Source organism: Heloderma suspectum, chromosome 4 (genome assembly GCF_057233095.1).
Source record: "Heloderma suspectum isolate Gila_16-S chromosome 4, 16-S_ref, whole genome shotgun sequence".
Taxonomy (NCBI): Eukaryota; Metazoa; Chordata; class Lepidosauria; order Squamata; family Helodermatidae; genus Heloderma; species Heloderma suspectum.
The window spans coordinates 157523662-157539059 of NC_139461.1; the positions used below are offsets into that span (position 1 = coordinate 157523662).

General features: G+C 44.6%; 1 pseudogene across 1 annotated transcript; it reads left to right on the plus strand.

Annotated features, from left to right (window-relative positions):
- Positions 1-4017: 4017 nt before the first annotated feature.
- On the plus strand, positions 4018-6997 carry LOC146347554 (protocadherin alpha-8 pseudogene; annotated as a pseudogene). Its single transcript, XR_014790443.1, has 2 exons — positions 4018-6393; positions 6773-6997. The product of XR_014790443.1 is annotated as a protocadherin alpha-8 pseudogene (transcript).
- Positions 6998-15398: the final 8401 nt, after the last annotated feature.

A 15398-nucleotide genomic window follows, 5' to 3' on the forward strand; every position in this document is an offset into this window, starting at 1 on the left:
TTTTGCTTGGTGTATAGTAGCTATTGAAGAAACTGACATCCGTATAATCCCCTTTTCCTTTTCTTCAACTATGTACATTAGCTGAGTTGAGACTACTCCAAAACCCTTGCAGTCGGACAGCAGCCAAGTGCCCCAACAAAAATATTTGTACTACAGTCCTTACATTCTACAAGGATATTTACAAATATTTTGGTTGGTGTACTTGGCTGCTATGAACTTGAGCACGCTCCGGGAGAGAGCGGAGGACAGGAAGGCCTGGCGTGCTATGGTCCATAGGGTCATAAAGAGTCGGACATGACTTAATGACTGAACAAGAACAACAACTTGGCTGCTGTCACGCTGCAAGTATTTTGCAATAGTCTCAACTTTTTTTTTTTAACTGGAGGGGATACTCTGTGCAAGAAATAATATAAAGCATTTTAAAACCTGGAGGCACATCAGGTTGTAGCAGGAGATGCTACGTAGCATTTCCAATTTGCCCATGGCTTACAAAGCTGTACCCTGACCCAAACGAGTAGATGGGGTTATATAACTTTATACTGAGTAAGAATAGAGTGATTGTAGGAGGATTACTTGACCAACTGAAATCATGTTGGAGAATGCTGCTTAAGGGGATATATTGATCACTGACAATATTTGTTGTTACTATTAGGCTAATTACCACACTTTCAGTTTCCCTGTGTATAAAGTATTAATGATTTGCTTATTGGATTCACCCTAATTTCACTGATGAAATGGAGTTCCATTTACAAACATGGACTTTTCTGCTTCCCCTTGTATCTGCAGCTGCCCCATCCCACAAAAGTCTGTTCCTCAAGGTTTGGGGACCCTCCAGAAAGAGGATGGTGTGTGTGTGTGTGTGTGTGTGTTGCAGGAAGAAGCAAAATGAGCCCCTCCTTGCACAAGTGGAAGCATGTTCTGTTCATACAACAGATCTTAAGATCCAAGCCCTTATTACTGATAACGACAAAGTAGCCAATTGTTATTTTTCTTCCTTTTAAAATTATTATTCTTTTTGTTTTTCGATTTTGTTAGATAACCTTTTTTATTCTGTTTTGCATTCTTCTAACACTGGTTGTGTTTTTATGTTCCTTGCTGAAACTAGAATAGTTGGGCAGGGGTTGGGGACAAGAGTCTTGCTGTGGCTGTGGTATGTTCTTGCTACTTACTCTACATCATGAATCTCAGTAAAGCTGAGGTATTGGAGCCTCTGTTGCTGAATCTTGAAATGGACTAGGTGCATAGAGGTACTGTCCCATGTCTGCCTTGTGCCAAGCAGGCCCTGCCATACATTTTGCTTTTAGAAAGAGAAGCACATGGGCAGAATCCAGTGCTGCCCCTGCCCCTCCACTGATGGTGTTGCACCAGTGGGACCCACCACCAGTGCAACAGGAAGCTAGCACTTCCTACAGCAACCCTGGAAATGAGCCCATACTCTCCTTTCTGGAATGGGACAGGTCAGCAGAGCTCCCTTCTGCAAAGCTCCACTGATCTGTTCTGTTCTAGAAATGAGCATTTCAGGTCATTTCCAGTTGCTTCAGAAAATGCTAACTTCTCATTGTACTGGCAGCGGGTCCAACTGCTACACAGGCAGCGTTGGATATTGCCTTATGCTCATATAGGAATGGGAGGATTGAAGGTTGAGATATAAAGAGAGTCGGTTCCAATGATCATCTATCACTTGGCAAGGAAGCAGATGAGTTGACTGAGGAGAATAATGTGGGAACAGGAAACTTGTGTGAGATTCCTTGTTTCCTTCTGTGAACTGGAATCGTTACAACTTGCAATTACAAGATGTAATAAGAGATTTCCAAGGGAAGAAGGGGTGACTCCAGAGTGCCCCTATGACCATTTGGGAATTGTTCAGTATCCAAACACTCCCCAATGAATGTAAACGGTTATTTGGAAAAGCAATGCACTTCTATGGATTGACACCAAGGACATTTGAAGACAATCCCTCAAGAATACTGTATAAGCCAACAGTCACCTTTGATTTAATGCATTTCTGTGGCCTGCCAGAACCGCCCACCCCCCAAGGCATTCCAATACCCCTTTGGAAGGAACCCATTCCCACAGTCATTTGGTATAATTTTAACAATGTCTGGCATTTTAACATGAAATCACACAGGACACTTGGGATCATCTTTCATGACGGTGTGAAAAGAACTATATCTGAATATGTGGGACACCTCCATAAAGGGTTGCCTCTCCTTCCATGTTGTTGGCGTTATCCTGGCCAGAGAGTATGAGCTGATTTCCATGGACAGAGAAGCATTCAAGACAGCAGAAGTACTTCCAAAAGAAATCTCAGATGGATTAGGATTTATATCATCATATTCAAAACACTTGTTAGGAATTAACTATGCAGAGATCTAATGAAATGGTTTGGAACTGAGATCTTGCTGTCTTCCTGTTTTATCTAAATGGTTCACTACATCAGAGCTGCATATATGACCCATAAATATATCAGCCAATACACAGAAATATAATTAGGAGGCCATAAAAGTAAGGTGCCCATCTACTCAGACTTAATAGTGTTTCTTATACCTTTTTCTTACCCTGCTCCTTATTTTGGTTATAACCTTATGATTCAAATGGTTCAAGGTCCATTGAAAAAATACTTCAAGCCTGTTAGACTTTTCCCAAACTTTTAAAACTGTATTTCAATAAAAAACACACTGTCCTCTTTCAGGAACAGAGAAGACAGAAAGAAGTGAAGAAACGTAATTGACACTGTTGTGATTTTTTTAAAAAAAAATAGCTACTCCTTCCTTCAAACTTGTTTTCTTTAGGGCGCATCTGTTACTTGCAAATAATTCTCATTTGCCATCCACACACAACACTTGCAAAAAAGCTAAACAAAGAATACCCATCATGTGATGAGAGGGGGAAAACCCCACTTCCACACCTCCACTGCCTTCAGGCAAGCAAGAGGGCAGAATCCAACGGGGAGCTTACACCCCCGCCGATTCTTTTACATCACACAAGCAGCCCCCACCTCATGCGTGATGGCGATTTAGCACTTCTGGGGCATCCCCAAATGAGCAGAAATGCTCATTTCTGGAAGGAGGCAGGTTGGTGGAGCTCTCATAAGGGAGCCCCACCAACCTGGCTCCTTCCAGAAACGAGCATTTCCACCCATTCTGGGCTTCCCCTAGGAATGGCTAAATCTCCCTCAAGTAAGTGGTGGTATCCTGCTTGCGCAATGGAATTGGCGGGACCCACTGCTTGCGGAAGGGAATCGATAGGGCAGAAGGGAATTGGCGGGAGTGTAAGTGCCCCATTGGATTCTGCACGGAGTTTCCAACATGGGCTAGCCATGCTGCAAGAGTTAGGGAGAAGGAAGTTACTCTTTTGGGAAGCTGATAATTTCACAGAGTTTTTAAGTTTATCTTCTATCGGAAAAGAAATGAAGAGAAAAAGGGGGACAAACCAATTAATCCACAACTAACTCTGGATCCCTGGTAAGTGTGCCAGATGAGTGTTGATGAAGACATGACGGTCACATTCACATTTTACAGTTTAAGGTATACAATTAAATAATCTTAGGTGAACATCTAAAATAACATGATCTGTGAAGTGGCCCTAAATGTACAAGGGTTATCTCAGAAAGAAACAAAGGTGAATTCATGCAGATAAAGAAAACAATAATGCAACTGTAAAAGAGACACTAATGGATGGTAAAGGTGTATTAATGAAATGGAAAATAATAGTTTATTAGAAACATTTGATTAAAGCAGAATGTAATCTGGTTCTCCATTTCAAAATTCAGTCACAAGAGGTCACTGTTGTCTAAGGAAATATTTAAGCAAGACTGAAAATTCAGAGCTCCTCCCTCAGTGTGACTAAGAATCCTGCCTGTCAGATCCACAATAGGAATATGCAGCACAACTGGGACAGATTTAACTGATTACACCAATGCCAGTTTGGAAGAGATCCTTGGATTCTGCTCTTCACTCTTTTAAAGAAAGGTTTTTGAAAAAAGAGAAGGCACAGCTGGGCTTTGTGTCTGTGTTTGCAATGCTTACCTGGCAGAATGATTCTGTGGCAAAGCGGATGCTGCAGCTGGTTCTGCTCCACACAGCCTGGGAAATGGGGAGCGGCCAGCTCCATTATTCTGTGCCGGAGGAATCCCAGCATGGCACCTTCGTGGGCCGCCTCGCCCAGGACCTGGGGCTGGAGGTGGGAGAGCTGGTGCCTCGGATGTTCCGGATGGCATCCAAAGGACATGAAGACTGTTTTGAGGTAAATGTGCAGGATGGGATCTTGTTTGTGAATTCCCGGATAGACAGGGAGGAGCTGTGTGGCAAAAGCCCTGTGTGTGCCATTCACCTGGAGGTGATTGTGGATAAACCTCTGAGGGTCTTCCATGTGGAGGTGGAGATCATGGACGTAAATGACAATGCTCCTGTTTTTTCAGTAAATGAACAAGTCTTGGCCTTTGCAGAATCAAGTTTACCAGGTTTTCGTTATCTATTAGCTGGTGCTTCTGATGCAGATAGAGACGCAAATGCTGTGCTAACCTACAAACTCAGCTTGAATGACTATTTCATTCTTGATTCAGGAAGTGATGAGGACCAGAGAAAATTGCCAGTACTTATACTAAAAACTCCACTTGACCGGGAGAAGACCGCTGTGCATCACTTAATACTCACAGCCACAGATGGGGGCAAACCAGAGCTCACAGGCACAGTCCAGCTATTGATCAGGGTGCTGGATGCAAATGACAACCCTCCTGTATTTAACCAGTCAGTTTACAAGGTGACATTATTGGAAAATGCCGCTTCTGGAACATTAGTTATTAAACTGAATGCCACAGATTTAGATGAAGGCATTAATAAGGAAATCTCTTACTCTTTTACTAATCATGTGCCACCAACATTTCAGACAATGTTTAGTATAAGTTCCAACACAGGGGAAGTGATTGTAAATGGAAAAGTAGATTTTGAAGACATTAGTGTATATGATCTTCAGGTAGTTGCGCAAGATAAAGGCAGCTTGCCATTGTCTGGGCACTGCCAAGTGGTCATTGAGGTGTTAGACATGAATGACAATGCTCCAGAGGTGTCGGTCTCATCCCTCTCAGTGCCAGTGCCAGAGGACTCCCCACCAGGGATGGTGGTGGCCCTGATCAGTGTCTCAGACAGGGACTCTGGAGACAACGGGCAAGTGAGCTGCTCACTGTGGCCTCCGGGGCTCCCCTTCAAACTGGTGTCCACCTTCAAGAATTACTATTCGTTAGTGGTGGCTGAGCTCCTGGATCGGGAGCGGGTGGCCGAGTATGGGTTGATGGTGATGGCACAAGACCAAGGGGTCCCATCACTGTCAGCCAGTAGTAGCCTGGTGGTGCCAGTCAGTGACGTGAATGACAATGCACCCGCTTTTGCTCAGCCCTCCTACACGGTCTTTGTGAAGGAGAACAACCCGCCAGGTGCCCACATCTTCACAGTGTCCGCCTCAGACCCAGATGTGGCTGAGAACTCCTTGGTCAGCTACTGGATGGACGAGCAGCTCTGGCCCCTGTCCAGCTACGTCTCAGTGCACTCGGAGAGTGGGAAGCTCTATGCCCTGCAGCCCTTGGACTACGAGGAGCTGAAGCTGCTGGAGTTCCAGGTGAGGGCCAAGGATGCCGGGCTGCCCTCCTTGTGTGGCAACGTGACGGTGCAGCTCTTTGTGGTGGATGAGAACGACAACGCGCCTGCCGTGTCGAGGCCAGCGGAAGAGGATCCCATTCTCCTGCTGGCCCCTGCGGTGTCTGGGCACGTGGTGGGCAAGGTCCGTGCCCTTGATGCTGACTCAGGGTACAATGCGTGGCTGCGATATGAGCTGCATGAGACAACGAGAGGCCCTTGGCGGGTGGGGCTGTACAGTGGTGAGATCAGTACCGCGCGTGCCTTGGATGAGGAGGAGGGCAGCGGCAGCCAGACTCTCCTGGTGCTGGTGAAGGACCACGGCCAGCCTCAGCTCTCGGCCACAGCCACAGTGAGTGTGTCACTGGTGACAAGTGCCCAGGGTGTTCAAAGTGACAGTCGCCTTTCTAAGACAGGAGAGAGTCCAAGGCCGTTGCAGGACACTGCCAATGTTTACCTGATCATTGCTATCTGCTCCGTGTCCAGCTTGTTCCTGCTGGCGATCACCTTGTACGTGGCCCTGCGGTGCCACTGCCAGGCGGAGGAGTCCGTGGTGTATGGTCCTGGCACAGCCACCCTGGTGTGCGCCAGTGAAGTGGGCAGCTGGTCGTATTCAAATCGCCACAGCCACATCCTGGCGGGTGTGAATGGAGAGGCTGGAGCCAAGAGTGACCTCATGGTTTTCAGCCCCAACGTTCCTGTTTTTGCAGATAATGGGGAGTTTAGGAATGGGAAGGAGTTGCTCCCAGATTCATCTCAAGAGGTGAGTCATGTGTTACCATTAGACTACTTGAAGTGACACATTAAATTTTAATTCATCCAGCACCATATTTCTTTGCTACCAGTTCAGGATCCTTGGTGCAATAACAGGGTAATCCAGTGGCAAAGGTTTCACCACTTCCCATACTGTGTTGGACTCAAGCCTCCCCCCTTTTCCCCCTTTCCCATCCACTGCTGTCAGGCAGAGGGAAATAAATTACACCTGCTGTATGGCTGTCATAGTTCTATCCTCATTCCAAGGGGGTGTGGGCGTGGGCGGGTGGGCGGGCGGGCGGGAGGGCTTGGCTCCTGCAGAGCTGATGCCTTCCCCAGTCTGTTCACAGCGTGCCATCTCTTCACCATCTCTGCTGTTGGTATTCCAGCAGCAGACCAGCGATGACAGCGGACACTCTTGTCACTGCACGGAGGAGCCTTGTGAGGGCAGATCCCCCTCTCTGCCAATGGATCACCCCCTGTGCGTGCAGAGAGGGAGTTTCACTTTACCCTACAACCCCTGGGACACCCTCTCAGGGGACATGGGACTCCACCTTAATGGTTTTTATTGTACATTTAAAATAACAGTTAATAAGTTCATTGGGTTTTATTAGGAAGTGCCTTGCTTGCTTCTGTGTAAACTCGAAAAGATTCCACATTAGATGGACGTCTTTGTATCTTTAATTTGAGGTGGGAGCTTTTCTATCATAAGGAGTCCTGGTATTTTGCTCAAGCACAGATTCATGAAACGAATTTCATTAGATGTCGTTGTCATTGTTGTTCTTGCTATCATCATCATCGTCACAACTTCTAGTTTTGTTGCCAAAGATATGACAATAAATCCAACTAACTTGTGAAAATATTATGGCCAACTATTACATTGGACAGTAAAAATGTTGAACTACTTGGTACCTGATGACTATTTGCTTTTTAAAGATTTCACATACATTCTGCCAGAATGTTTGAATTGTTCAGCACCTCTTCCAGGCATGTCAAGCATGTCAAGCATGTCTTCCTGCTCTTTAGAGTATTGTTTGGGGGAACCTCCTTTAGCATTTTGCTGGAAGTAGGAATAAGCAAGAACAGATGTTGGCACACTGTGACTCTTCAGGGAACATTAAAAACAGTGTGGTAACGTCTGGCACTGAGAAGACTGACAAGCATTTGGCACATATTACTTAAATTACTTAAATTTATTTAATATTAATTGGACTAATTTTATTTAGTTACTTTGCTGATTTGCACTGTTTTATGTGGGTTCCCCAAGTGCACCTTTATTTACACACACACACACACACACACACACACTTTCCCCATATGCTGTCAGTGCCATAGCACCAAGACCGTGAAACCTAGACACCTGCAACTTGGCATGCATACTAAAAGGACCCGAAGGTTATGCACCTCAGGGGTATTTGATTTTTAAAACACATTAGTCAATTCATTTAAATGTGTCTCTGTGTTTAACGTCCGCAATATTACCTTCAGTCACTAGGTGGCAGACTTTCCTAACCAGTGCATAGCTTTGCAGTCAATATCATTCGAAGCCAAGGGGAGTAGCCTGGGGGACAGAGTTATATGCTGTGGGGCAGATCCCCTTCAGGGGAATGGAGTGAACAGACCCCACCCTCAAGGGGCTACAGGGGTGCATCATGACAGAGGCTGTGCCTTGTGGCCCCAGTTGGCATGTCTTCACTCAGACAATGTGTCCAACTCTGACAGCTGCATACATTTGCTTGAAGGCTTCACTGTATCAAACTAAGGGCTATTCCAACCATGCAAAGCTAGGTCCATTCCCTAACATCTTCATCAATAAAAGGGCTAGAGTTTTACAGTGCAATCCTATCTATGTTTATTCAGAAGTAGCTCCCACTGATTTCAGTGGGACTAATTCCCAGGCAAGTGGGTATAGGATGAAATGAAAGCTGAAGAGTCATGCCTTGATCCAGGGAGGAGCTATCTAACTAGTCACAGAAACCTTGAGATGTGTATTTGTAGCTTGATGGGGAACTGCATTTGGATGTGGATCCTCCACATTCAGTCCCCAGAAGCTTGAAAACTTCAGTCCTCCTGATGGGTGTTTGGGAGGGGATTCAAGTCACCTCATCCTCCCTTTTCTTCTAGACAGTGGATAAAAAAACAGTGCCTCACAAACACAGCCCTGGTTGCCACATGCTCACTATATTGGATCAGGGCTATTAAGACTTAAACAATGACATGTCTTGCTTTTATGAAATTCATGGATAATTTATCTATTAAACAGATATTTCATGTTATAAATATTATAGTACTGTATCTGTCATTTTGAAGATGATTCATGAAGAGAATTCAAGTAAGATAATGGAAGATAATTTTGAATGTATTGGCTACATCAAAGGGCCTACATGGGTTGCTCAGAGTGATGGAAGACAGTGAATTGCCCATAGACATGTAGTCAACACATGGCTGAGGTGAGAAGAATGCAAATGTTTCAGATGTTTCTGTTGGACCTTGCTCAAGGAAAACACCATAGTGGAAGCCTAGATGTGACTGAAGAACTCAAATCAGACCTAGTAATTGAGAAATGGGAATTTCTATGAATACAGATGGCCCAAGGGAAATTCAGGGACCAAAACAAGAAAGGAAATTTTCAAGAAAGACCCAGAAGAATCATAGAATCATAGAATAATGGGGTTGGAAGGGGCCTATGAGACCATCGAATCCAACCCCTGCTCAGTGCAGGAATCCAAGTCAAGACATCCCTGACAGATGGTTGTCCAGCCTCGTCTTGAATGCCTCCAGTGTGGGAGAGCCCACCACCTCCCTAGGGAATTGGTTCCACTGTCGTATTTCTCTAACAGTCAGGATGTTTTTCCTGATGTTCAGCCGGAATCTGGCTTCCTGTAATTTGAGCCCATGATTCCGTGTCCTGCACTCTGGGATGATCAAGAAGAGATCCTGGCCTTCCTCTCTGTCACAACCTTTCAAGTACTTGAACAGCATATCTCCCCTCATTCTTCTCTTCTCAAGACTAAACATGCCCAGTTCTTTTAGTCTCTCCTCATAGGGCTTTGTTTCCAGTCCCCTGATCATCTTCACTGTCCTCCTCTGAACCCTCTCCAGTTTGTCTGCATCCTTCTTAAAGTGTGGTGCCCAGAACTGGACACAGTACTCCAGATGAGGCCTAACCAGTGCTGAGTAGAGGGGAACTAGTACTTCACAGGATTTGGAAACTATACTTCTATTAATGCAGCCCCAAACAGTATTTACCTTTTTTTGCAGCCACATCACATTGTTGGCTCATATTCAGCTTGTGATCTACAACAATGCCAAGATCCTTCTCACTTGTAGTATTGTTGAGTTAAGTATCCCCCATCTTGTAACTATGCATTTGATTTCTTTTTCCTAGGTGCAGAGCTTGGCATTTATCCCTCTTAAATTTCATTCTGTTGTTTTCTGCCCAGCACTCCAGCCTATCAAGATCACTTTGAATTTTGTTTCTGTCTTCCAAAGTATTAGCTATCCCGCCCAATTTTGTGTCATCTGCAAATTTGATCAGCATTCTCTGTACCTCCTCCTCCAAGTCATTAATACAAACGTTGAAGAGCACTGGGCCCAGGACTGTACCCTGCTCGGTACCCTGCTCGTTACCTCTCCCCAGTTTGAGAAGGTCCCAGTCCTGGGATCTTCTATCCCAGACCTGATAGCTGTTTCATCTAGCCCACTTTTAGCTCGTTTGCTAATCAGGATATCATGGGGCACTTGGTTGAAAGCTTTGCTGAAGCTGAGGTATATTATGTCCACAGCATTCCCACAGTCCACAAGGGAGGTGAAGAAGAAGAAGAAGAAGAAGAAGAAGAAGAAGAAGAAGAAGAAGAAGAAAGAACTGATATGTTGTGCTTGCTGAGAATTCCTTTTGTATTCTCCAAAGTGATAAAGAAAAAGGTAAAGATAGAGCCAGCAAGTGAATGTGCAAGGAGGCATATGCATCATGGCAGAGGCAGAGTCCACACAGCAGGCCCTTTGGTTTCAGAGCCATCACTGTACCGGTGTTAGACAGATATCAGTGTTTTCCTTCTCCATTTGACTAAGCAAGGCAGAAAGAAAGAAAGAAAGAAAGAAAGAAAGAAAGAAAGGGGGGAAGCCCTTCAGAGGGAGGTGGGAAAGCTGATCAAGTGCTGCCCTCCACCCCTCAGCAACATCTCAGAGTCTCCCTGAAAGGATGCTCCTCCTCCCTCTCTTCTTCAAAGTGGTCCTTTCTTTCTCCTGCTAGAGGTGCTAAAAGATATCCTTTTCTGCACAGCTCTCAAGATCATTTTTGCAGATAATTTAATAGAAAAATGTGGTTATTTGCAGTTGTAGGCTGTGTAGGTGCACACTGAGAAATATCATTAAAAGGAATTAAATGGCTGATCATCCAGCCTGGTCAAGGATGGTAAGCAAACTGAGGACAGATCCCTGTTTTCTCCCCATAGAACCACTCCCCCCATCCAAAGTGAAAGGTGAAGATGGGGAGGAAAGATTGCCAGACCAGTTCTCCCAGTGATAGGAGTGAGATTAGCATAGAGCTTCTCCACACCAAAATCACTATTGAAGGAACAGTACAACTAAAAGAAAAAGCTCCATCATATATTGGGTCTGCAAACAGGGCTGGCCCCAGACATTTTGCTGCCTGAAGCGAAGAACAGGATGGCACCCCTCCTATTCCATATACAAAAGCCAACTGACTGGCAGTTGAAATTTACTTTAATATCCTTCACTGCACTAGAAGGCAGCAGGCTAACTTAGGGGATGAAGGGCAGGCTACTGAGCACACAGCTCTCTACACCAACACCTTGCTGCCGCCTTCCAGCCTCTGCCGCCTGAGGTGTTCGTCTCACCGTGCAGTAGGGCTGGCCCCAAAGTATAGAGGCAGAAATAACAGGAGCACCACGGGATGGCGAGCACATTGCAGTAAGGGGGGAAGGCCTAATGTACATTGGGTGCTGAGACACAAACCACAATCTGTGATTTGACTCTCAGGCAGCCATGAATTCAGCTGGTGGCCTTGAGCTGCAAGCCTGTACCCAATTCTCTGGGAAAAAGCCCCATTTAACCCAATGGAACTCACTGCTGAGAAGACATATACAGGATTGCACTGTTTGGCAAGCTACTCTTTCTCAGCCTCCCATGTACAATACGGAGATGATTATACATGGTTATTGTGACAATTAGAAGATTATGTACATAAAGCATTTCTCTATAAATGCTAATTAGTATTATAATAAAAGATCGCGGGAAAGTGTTCTTCCTGCTGCTCTGTTTTTCAAATCACGTTGGATATTTTTTTAAACCAAAGAATTAATTTAAAGACACCCCACCTCTATTAAAGAGGTGAAAAAGAGGGTGCACATTTCCTCTTAGCACCTTCAATTCATTTCCTGAAAGAAGGGAAAGAACTGGAAAGTGATGATGATACTGGAGGTTAATTTTTAATGACAGAATAAATGGGACTGGAATTCCATGAGTAATAAAAAGAGGCCATTTGTGTTACTTGAAGGTGAAGATGGAGGAAGAGACAGGCTGTGAAGAGAGTGATCTAGCAAGTGCATTACTTTAGTATTTCATTTGGTGCCAGCTCAGAAGATACATACTGGAACCAAGGTCACAGTTGTTTGGGCTGTTTCTTAGGGCATTCTTTTTAAACATACGAAGTGTGTGGAGGGGAAATTTCCCCACAGCCTTCATGAATTCCTTTACCTGCACAGTGATTTCACTCTCTCTCTCACACACACACACATTCCTGATTGTGAAATACCCTCCACAGAGTGTCTCATTTGTCCTCTGCTCTCCAGCACCAGGTGAAGACTTCTTTATTTCCCCAGGTCCTTCAGTTTTTAAAACTGTGTTAATGCATTTTTAGATATTTGCACTGCTGCCTTTTGTCTTGGTTCCTACTTTGATTTTATTCAGTTTTAAACGTATGGTTTTTATATTATGTTTTACTATGTTACTGTGTTTTATGGTTTTAAGTTTTGTTTTGTGAACTGCCCAGATAGTTTGGGCTAATGGTTGGCATAGAAATGTAAATGTAACTTCAAGACTGGATTACTGCAATGAGCTCTGTGTGGGGCTACCCTTGAGTCTGCTCCGGAAGCTGGAGCTAGTGCAGAACGCAGCAGCTCGGCTGTTGACAGGAGCGGCCCCTTTTCAGCAAGAAACTCCTCTGCTGAGGGAACTGCACTGGCTCCCTGTTCGCTACCGGGCCAGGCTTAAGGTTTTAGTAGTAGTGTACAAAGCCATAAACAACTTGGAATCAGGATACCTGAGAGAGCGCCTCCTTCCTTACCAAACTGCCTGGTCACTGACGTCATCGGAGGGCATGCTCCTGGTGGTTCCACATGGACCCATGGCCCGACTGGAGTCCACCAGGAGAATAGCCTTCAGTGTGGTGGCCCCCTTCCTCTGGAATTCCCTGCCTTTGGAGGTCAGGCAGGTGCCAATGTTGTGTTGCTTCCGGTGCCTCCTGAAGACATTGTTATTTTGGGAGGTCTTCCTTGAGTGACCAGCTGCAGTTTATCAAAACTCAGGTTTTATCTGAGTTCTGTTTCTTTTTTAAAATATTATTTTAACATGATGTTTTTATTCTTTTATTGTAGCTGCTGTTCCCCCCTCCAAAATCTTTGGATGTGGAATGGTAGACAAATATTGTAAATGAATGAATGAATGAATGAATGAATGATAAAAATAAAAAAAACATACATTTTCAGGACCAAACTACACATGACACATGAGGTCTGTGACTAGATATACCAACATCTATTTTAGACTTAAAAGCAGCCGGGGGCTGGGGGCGGTGGTGGTAGTGGTGGGTGCATTTGGAGCTATGACCCTGGGAGAAAGAGGCTTTGACCCTCCCCCCTGAGCTGTTTTCCTGATTTAAGTTGCCCCCTTCTGAAACAGCTACTTGTCAAGGAAGAGAAAAAAGGTATTTCCCCTCTACAGGGGGAGGGGTGAATTTAAATTAGTTAAATAGCATGGGGGAAAGAGTTAAACCTCCTCTTCCCCCAACACCATACCTATAATTCAATCCCCCTCCCAACTTTATTTATTTTATTTATTACGTTTGTATCCCTCCTTTTTTCCTCCTTAAGGAACCCAAGGCAGTGTACATAATTCTTCTCTTCCTCCATTTTAGCCTCACAACAGCAACCCTGTGAGGTAGATTGGGCTGAGAGTCTGTGACTGGCCCAAAGTCACCCAGTGGGCTTCCATGGCTGAGTGGGGACTAGAACCCAGATCTCCCGGCTCCCAGTCCAACACTCTTGCCACTATACCGCACTGGCTCTCACTGCCTTTTTCTAAAAGATGACCTCAGAAGACCCAGTTACAGATCTCTAATGTCATGTCTAGTTTGACCCTTACTGTGTTTGGCTCCTCCAGATGAATAATTGTTCAGAATACCAGAGACAGGGCTGTGATCTGTGGGAGGCAGGCTAGAAATAAAGCTGCTAGTCCTGTCTCTTTCCTCATCCTGAGGTCATGGATCCCTTTACTCTGCTCATATTGAATTGAAATGTGAAAACTTGATGAGATCTTCACTGCGTACTTGGCATTGGAAAAAACTTCTATCCTAGAATACGAAGTGGACAACACAGAGCCTGTCAGAAAGCAGCGGTTTAACACTTCCCCACTCGCCCCGTATACCCAAGATTTTGTTCTACCGGGTCCTAGAGGTAAATCATGTGATTTTGATCTGCCTTGCTAAATAGTGAAGAAAATAATTGCTGCCACTTTCTTCAATAGTGAAGAAAAAGACTGCTGCCATCTACTTTGGGGCTTTCTTCCTTTGGCAAACTTTTGGGAGAGCTTGAATCAACTGATTGACACAACTGAGTTCAAAAATAGCAACTGAGTTTTTAGAAAATCTACTGTATCGTGTATTGTGCAAAACCCTTGGGATTTGATTTGACAGATTATTTTGGGGGGTGTTGTTGCAAAGGGCCCTCTTGTATTAATGTTTGGATAGTTTGCAAATTGGTGGAACCTGATTCTAAACTTTTTAAGAAAGCAATATAAACTTTCACAGTGCAGAAATATCTCAAACACTGCAAGAGTGAATGTTGTCTGCCTTGGGATAACAGCATTTTTCAAGCAATCTCCCCAAGGGTTTAAGGGTTAGGTTAGAGAGAGGGGGGGGGATATTATCTATCTATCTATCTATCTATCTATCTATCTATCTATCTATCTTGCCAATGGCTCCTTATACTAGAAAGCTTGTTTACAGCCGCTATTCAAATTATAAAAGCATCCTGAAGCTGCCCCCCCCCCCATCTGCAAATTATGGAAATGTCTGATGTGTGTGTATAATACTTCCAACCTAAGAGGTTTTACACCCAGAAAGCAACCAAAAACTTGTCTTTGCTCAGCTATCTTAAACAGGCAGCGCTAAGGGCCAATAGAGAAGGAACGAATTGGGTAAAAGGACCAGTCAGAGTACGAGCGCTCTGAATGTACTCAGCCTTCCTGCTAAAAATTATGAAACATCTTCTTCTAGCTCCACATGCTTGGCATTCTCCTGACCAGAAAAAATGAAATTGATGTCCATGGACTGATAAGCACTGGAAACAAGTACTTGCAACAGAAGTCTCAGATGGATTAGAATTTGCATTGTCACAGTCAAGACTCTTCCCAGGAATTTAATTGTTTGGAGATGTAATGAAGCAGTTTGCCACTGATGACCTTGATCTCTTCCTCTTTAATCAAAATGTCTTCAATCAGAACCATAAGCATGACACATAGTGATACCTTGCCCAATACACTGACACTGATTTTGAAGGTCATAAAAGGGAGACCGTATTCACCCCTTCATGGATCACTGCCTTGTTGTGGCGAAGGGGCTTGCGTAACTCAGTGAAGTCATAAGCTATGCCGTGCAGGGCCACCCAAGACGGACAGGTCATGGCAGAGAGTTCTGACAAAATGTGGTCCACTGGAGAAGGAAATGGCAACCCACTCCAGTATTCTTGCCAAGAAAACCCCATGGAACGTATCACA